General features: G+C 47.2%; 1 long non-coding RNA gene across 1 annotated transcript; it reads left to right on the plus strand.

The window, feature by feature from the left end:
- Positions 1–352: 352 nt before the first annotated feature.
- LOC125417180 (uncharacterized) lies at positions 353–5,060 on the plus strand. The gene is made up of 3 exons (XR_007237064.3): positions 353–971; positions 4,695–4,758; positions 4,960–5,060. It is a non-coding gene; the product is annotated as an uncharacterized LOC125417180 (long non-coding RNA).
- The last annotated feature ends 1,402 nt before the right edge of the window (positions 5,061–6,462 follow it).

Here is a 6,462-nt window from a genome sequence, read left to right on the forward strand (position 1 = left end):
TAGCAGGCCAGCAAGCACCAAGTGGATGCTCAGGCAGGCAGCGAACAACCACTTACACATCAGAAAGCAGTGACCCCCCCCCCATTAGTCAGGTGCACATCTGGCCAGCAGCTGGCCCATTGTGAACTTCAGTCCCATTTGCCTGAACCTTTGCTCAGGCCAGCGTTCCTGTGCTAGATACTCAAGGGTTGAGACTGTGTGCTCTTCGGAAAGACGTGTGTGGTGTGAGCACCCTGATGCTCTGAAGAAACGTTCTTGGCACTAATTGGCCATCAGCGAGTCGCTTCACCTCGCAGGGCTACCCTCTCTGCCTGCCTGTGTTCGCTTCACCTCGCAGGGCTGCCCTCTCTGCCTGCCTGTGTCCGCTTCAAAGCATGCTGTCTCTATCGTCATGCCATTCCGCCTCTGCCTCACGGCCCAGCGTCCCTCATCCCTACATCAGCTTATTGGGTGTTATTATTAGTCAGTTTCTGTAGCCAGCCAGGACATTTCTGCTGAGAAGCTGCACACAGTCAGCCTTTCTCTGGCTCTAATAGTCCCAAGAGGGTTTCTTTTTGCCCATCTGGGGTTCTTTTCTTTCACTTTCGTTTTATATTTGTTTTATTTTCGAGACAGCGTCTTTGTGTTGAACCCAGGCTGGACTCAAAATCCTAATCCTACTTCCGCTGCCTGAGTGCTGGGACGACATGTTTTAAATTTGCCTGGATGACTTGAAGTGATGCTTCTAATACTTCTCCACCCACAGAAATTCTAATTCATGTTAAGTCCGATTTTTTTTTTCAAGTCACGGAAACTATCTCTAACTGACCTGAAGAGAGCAGTGTGTTAGTATTGAGAACGGAGTGGGTTCTAGGGTGCCGTAAAGAATCCAAAGGGACTGAACGACTGTGAAGCTGCGCCAGCTCAGCCTCACAACCCTGAGGTCCACGCTGGTCTTGGCCGTGAGGCTGCTGAAGCAATGGCAGGAAAACGTGAGTTTCTGGGCAGTCACCTCTGACGTATTCCTATAATACAAACGGTAATTGCTTTCCACCAGAATACTGCTGAATTGAGAGTGGATTCCAGATCTGTTTGAAGGAAAAGCAGATGGCCTGTACCTTGTGTTGTGCATGACAGAGCGTGGGAAACTGAAGATCAAACTGCCCTGTGTCTTCAGGCGTGGTTCTCTTTTCCACTAGCGCTGGGGGAGTCCCTTAGCCCTCTACTCCCCCTAGCGGAGAACGGTGATAGCGGTGGGGTTTGGGGGCGCGGGGAGTGAATGGGAATGTTTCTTAAGGGTAGAGTGGCGATGGGTATGTTTGGGGCATGGAGTCGGACAGTAGTAGTGTTTGGGGACAGGGTAGGGTGAGAGTGTCTAGTGTTTGAGGGATGGGGTAGGGTGAGGCGAAGTAGAGTGGTGTTTGAGGGGTGGTCTTAGCTTCCTGGAATTAACCTGCTGGGGATTTGTCTCGCGAGCCTTTTCCTTTTTGTGCACAGAAGTCCCGCTCTGCCCCCTGGTGGAAGCCACCCGAAACCGACTTTTAAGGCCCTGTTTGATTCTTACCTTTTCATTTTGCCTTAGGGTCTCACCTATTCAGACCAAGTTCCTGGCCTGCCACCGGCCCTTGACACTCTCGCGAACACAGGCATATGAGCGCTGCTCTGAGTGCCACGTATAGAATCGCTTTAAAAACAAAGGCGAGGCTTGGCGGGTTAGCAATGTATACAGCAGTATATAATCTCCCCGTTCTGGAAGCAAGCTGTCTGAAGCCCGGGCTGAGCCAAACCCCTTCCAATGCTTGTAGGGTTTGTAGAAGAGTCTTTCCTTGCCTCTTCATAGCTTCAGAATCTCCCAGCAATCTTCTCTTGGGCATGAATGTGTTCCTCCAGTCCACAGAGTTCACGGGACCCGCCTTCCCTCTGTGTCTCTCTCCACCGGCACCCCTCTGTGACTCTCTCTGTATCCACAATTCCTGTTCTCTAAATGTGACGATGCTCCTGCTGGATGAGGGGCTACCTACCCATTAGACGTCATCTAAGATCTGGGATTAAAAAGCCAACATGCAATAAAACAAAAAGTAGCATTCCTAGTTTACCGTACCCCAGTGACCTTGAATTGAAATCTCCACCCCAAGCTCCTGTTTGAACATTTGGTCCCCAGATAGTGGTGCCACTTTGGGACGCTGTGGAATGTTTAAGAGATGTGGCCTGGCTGAAGGATAGGCCACTAGGGGCTAGCTCTTGAAGGTTACGGCCTAAACTCTGTCTCATCACTCTCTGCTTCTTGGTTCTTAGAAATACGAACAGCTTCCTCTTCATGTTCCCATGGCCATAGCTAACTGTTTTGATGGCCTGAAATTTTAAAATAATAAGCCAGAACAAATCTTTCCTCCATTAAGCTAAGTCCAGTAGCCTGGGCATAGCTGTTTTCCAGCAGCTAATAATGCCCTATTGCAATAATCACTCCATTTTGAAAGGTCCTCCATTTTGGTTAAAGTGATGATTCCTGAAACCACAATAACTTGGTTTCCAAAACCAAAGTAACTTGTTTTTCTAGCTATTCCTCGCTCTCTACCTTCATCGGCTGATTCAGAAACCGCCTGACTGCACGCCTCTGCTCCGCACCTCTCTTCAATTGATGTAGAAGGAACTCAAAACAATAGAGCTGATTTTACAAATGGTTTGCTGACGGATTTGCTTAGCGGACATTAAGTCACACAAATTGAATTTAGCTGAAGGAGCTCTGCCTCCAGACTACCCTAAAGATAACCAGGCCTGTAAGAAATATGTGGACGTTTAGGATGCTAGGGTGTGAATGTTTCTTCTCCTGGGCTGACCAGTCACTGGGCTTCTTTCCCAAAACAAAGGAGATGGCATTGACTTAAAACCAGCCACGGGGCCCATCTCTTAAAAAACGGGCAGCTAAAGGGGACAGTTCAGAGTCACAACCATTGTCTGGGTCTGCAGTCAAGTCCCCTGTGCTCTTGCCAGGAAAAGCACTCTTTTGCCAGTTTGACAAGATGGACCTGGGCAACAACTATTCAGAAAGAACAACACCGCTATACTTAAGAAATATTACTGGGGGCTGGAGAGATGGCTCAGTGATTAAGAGCACTGGCTGCCCTTCCAGAGGTCGTGAGTTCGATTCCCAGCAACCACATGGTGGCTCACAACCATCTGTAATGAGATTTGGCACCCTCTTCTGGCATGTGGGCATACATGGAGGCAGAATGTTGTATATATAACAAATAAATCTTCAAAAAAAAAAAAGAAAGAAAAGAAAGGCCATTGAGCACTACTTGTTAAAAACACTTTTAAAAAAATATTACTGGTGCTATCTTTGCTGTATAACTCTCCCATGTGCACAAGGGGACAGATTCATGATCTCCTTTCTCTGTTTAAACTGTTCACAATGTAAGGTGAAGCCAGGACCTAGAAGAGATTTAAGAATGGCAGGGTATGTGGAATGCAAGCTAGTGAGGCCCTCCACTCAAAGTCCCACTCAAGGTCCACTCCTCTTTGGGCGTCAGCCATAGAGCGCCACGCCCATCAAGCGCCTTTTCAATAAAAAGCTTTCTGCTTGTTTCTCTTGGATTTCTCACCGGGAGGCATATCACAGTCACGTGGTGTATACCCTCCTACTTCCTCTCTGAAAACTGGAAGAGGAGAGCCAGCCCCACCTATCACGTGGGCCTGTGGCTCTCTGTGGACCTAAGGCATCGACAAACCCTGTCTGGTTCTCTGTAACCTTCCTTCCAACCCAACGGTAGAGCTGCCCCAGTTGTCCTGTCTTTGGGGTAGAGATTTGATCTTTGAATTTCTAATCCGATGATCTAGCCAAACATGGTGGTCTTGCTGCAGGTCTTCCTCCTGCCTTCCACCCATCCAGAGTTCTCCATTTCAATGACTGGAGTGTGGAAAGCAGGCTTTCTCTCACCTCCTAGGATGATTTGGTTTGTGTGTCTGTCCTCTTGGAGCCAAGGTTCTCCCCAGAGTAGTGTCCTAATCTAGAAGTTTCCCTTATTCTTTCAGCCCCTTAATATCCCACAGTCCCAGGGGGATTCCACAGAGGACCCTGGAGGACTGTGTGAATGAACAAGGCAGGGAGGGGACAGAAAGCACAGTTACTCCCTGGAGCAGCCCCTGTCTCTAGGGAGAAACACGGTGGTCACTGATGCATCCTGGGTGTCTGAGCATCCCTTAGAATAAAGCCTCGAATCTACAAAACTAACGAGCAAAGCTTCCTTCACTAATGGTGCAACCGTTGTATTCCCCCTAATGAAGGTTGATTGGCACCACATTCAAATGCAAATCTCAGTCTTTGTTTCTTACGCATAACCTCTTTTTTTTTCCTTTTAAAGCAATGCTCTGAGGGTGCTGGGAGTCTCAGCTCAATCGCACCTCTAAAATGGGGGTTGAGGTTTTATTCCTTCAATTCCCTCCCAAATCTCCATTTTCTCCGAGTCATAGAGAAAACTATGTTCTTTTTGAGTTCCCCTTAGATTTAAAAGAGATGGTGGGCTCAGAATTGAATAGAAGTAGAAGCAAATTCTCACCATGTGACTGATGAAGCCGGGCTATATCACAATAACAGAGGAGCTGGGAGCCGGGTCTCCTGCCCACCCCCTCCACCTATCCCACCACTATCCGCCATCCACCCCCTTCCACTAGTCTCAGGGTCTTACTGTCTCATGTTCTCTGATCAACTCATTTAGGTCAAGAAACACCTAGGAGGGGCTGGAGAGCTGGCTCAGTCTAGAAACTGCTTGGCATTCAAGCGTGAGTACCAAAGTTCAAGCCCTATCACCCATGGTTTAAACCAAGCAAAGCAAAACAAAAGGACCTGGGGGTGCGGTGTTGTGATTCCAGTACTGGGAGGCAGAGAATCTCTAGAGCTTACCGGCCAACAGGCCCAGCATAATCGCTGCTGCCGTGGGGGGGGGGGGTTCCTCAGCTTTCACCTGTCTCCTGTCCATGCAGTTCTGTAGAAAGCACTGGTGATGAAGAAGAAGAAGGAAGAAGAAGAGGAAGAAGAGGAAGAATAGGAGGAGGAGGAAGAAGAGGAGAAGCCAAACAACCAAAACATCCTCTGGTGGAGGATGAGTTTTGTTTCTTGTTTGTTTGCTTGCTTTTAATATATATATATATATATATATATATATATATATATATATATATATATTTCATTCATTCATCTATTGCGGTTGCATGTGGAAGTCAGAGGCCCGTTTGCTGAAGTCAGTTCTCTCCTTCTGTCTGGGTCCCCAGGTCAAGCTAAGGTGGCCAGGCTTGGCAGCAAGCGCTCTTCCCCGAGCCACCTCACAAGCCCCAAGTTGCTGTTTTGTTTTAAGTGTGGTTTGCCACAAGTGATCAGAATGCAGAGATTAAGTGTCTATGAAAAGCTCGGCCACAAATGAGACATCTGTGTGACTCCACTTCCCTCCAAGGCCTGGGAACCATCATGGAAGAGGAGGTAGAAAGACTAAGAGCCACAGGTGAAGGAAGACTGGGGGGAAGCAACATCTTCTAGATATGACAGAATGGCTGCACTCATGAACTTGAAGCAACTGTGGCTGCCTGAATATGGCCTATACAAGATCAAACCAGTCGGCATGCAGACGTAGATATGGGTGGGGCTCAGGAGCCCCCACCTCTAGCTGAGGAGCTATTGACAGTTGATGTCTTGGGAAGATTTAGAGTCAGTTTTCTTTAAGGGCATGGTCCCTAGCAGGTCATCACACTGCAGTGAATAGCTCCATACCCATGGGTGTATGGGTAGCACAAATTAGACTCAGCGGGTTATTCAAAAAGAACAAGACCATAAATTTGGGAGGGAGTAAGATGGTGAGAGGTGGGTTGGGAAGGAACTGGGGAAGTCAAAATAAAAGTGTATGCATGTATGAACTTCTCAAAGAATTAATGGAAATAATGTTTTATATTTTAAAAATTTAAGTGTGGTCTGAGCTAAGGAGATGGTTCAGTGGGCAAAGTTCTTGCAATGGAAGTAAATATATGATCAGGGAACCCAAGAATCCACATAAGAGTTATTAAATACTTAGGGCCATTGGTAATCTCAGCACCCAGGAGGCAGAGACAAGGTCCTAAAGTAAGCCACCCAGCTAATCTAGCACAATCGTTGAGCTCTGGGTTTGAGTGAGAGACCTCGCCTCAATATACAAGGTGGAGAGTGACTAAGGAAAACAAGTCAAGCTACAGCCTCATCAAGCACACAAGTACATGCACATATATGTAAACACACATGCACACTCCTACGCACACACAGAAAGGATTTTCCGTATAACACAGTGGAAAACCCTACACACTGACCATGTACAAACACTGCTCAATAACATGCATGAATTTCACTAACACAAAAACAAGTGAAAAGTGTAATATGCCCCTCCAAATCGTTTCTTAGTAAATCTACAAAGGCTGAGCCAAGTATCTGGTTCATGGTACATTCTAAGGTGATGAAAATAGCAT

Source organism: Myodes glareolus, chromosome 7 (genome assembly GCF_982192425.1).
Source record: "Myodes glareolus chromosome 7, mMyoGla1.1, whole genome shotgun sequence".
In the NCBI taxonomy this organism is placed as follows: Eukaryota; Metazoa; Chordata; class Mammalia; order Rodentia; family Cricetidae; genus Myodes; species Myodes glareolus.